Consider the following 994-nt stretch of genomic DNA (forward strand, 5'->3'; position numbering starts at 1 on the left):
GACGCCACATTGAGTGATGGGGACTGCCGGGTTCAGGTGACTATGGATCCTGGTCTGAACCGGCTGGTGGAGAGGAACATCCTGCGGCCTGGGCTTGCAGTGAGACACGCCACCTTCAGCACTGCCATTACCGCACAGCTCCCAGAGTGCTCCGGGGCCTTTGGGGAAGGAGACAGGTGAGTGAGGACAATAGAGAAGATGGAGCTGTGATGCAGTCAGACCAGCTGACTTGTGTGTGCTCCTGCAGCTACAGGCTGGTGAGCCTGGAGGTGATGGACGAGGATGAAGAAGTCGGGGTCAGATGGTCGGATGTGGACTGGGACTCTTTGCCCTGGTTTGGATCCTCAAAAACTGAAGGTAAGAGTCTAGAAACGAGGAGATTCTGACTCTCAGATTTTTCAGATTTCAGGTTGGAAATGACTTAAACAATTATGAAAATATGAAACGTTTTTTTTATATTCCTTTTCACTGCTGATCTGTTTTTGTTTTGTTACAAATCAACTTCACCGCTTTCATTTTGATCAAGGTTTGATTTCTGCAGCGCTTCTTAGTTAAGAGAAGGTTGACACGATGGCTCTTCTAGTAGCACATATGAAGCATGCGAACCACACAAAAAATGATCTGTTTCACTTCTTCACAAATGTTATTCTGCTCACAACCATCGGCCTCCTCAAAGTGCACTAGTGTGACAAACCTGTTCTTTCTAACTAGTTTACTAGCTTACCATCACCAGTGTGTGAATGTGTGTGTGAATGGGTGGATGACTGGATGTGTAAAGCGCTATACAAATACAGGCCATTTAGTTTTAGAGTTTTCTGGTGTTTTTGACCCTAAAGAACGTCTTGCAATGGCAGCCGCCAGTCACTGGCTATCAGACTGAGATGGATAGAATCATCCTTTACATGAGTAGTGAAGAAAAGAACTGGATAGTGATGGACATGATGTCCAAGCTGAACTAAACAGCGAGTGACTTTAAACATTCAGGGAGGGCTGT

Source organism: Haplochromis burtoni, unplaced genomic scaffold, assembly GCF_018398535.1.
Source record: "Haplochromis burtoni strain Fernald_Lab_line unplaced genomic scaffold, NCSU_Asbu1 Contig_766, whole genome shotgun sequence".
Lineage (NCBI taxonomy): Eukaryota > Metazoa > Chordata > Actinopteri > Cichliformes > Cichlidae > Haplochromis > Haplochromis burtoni.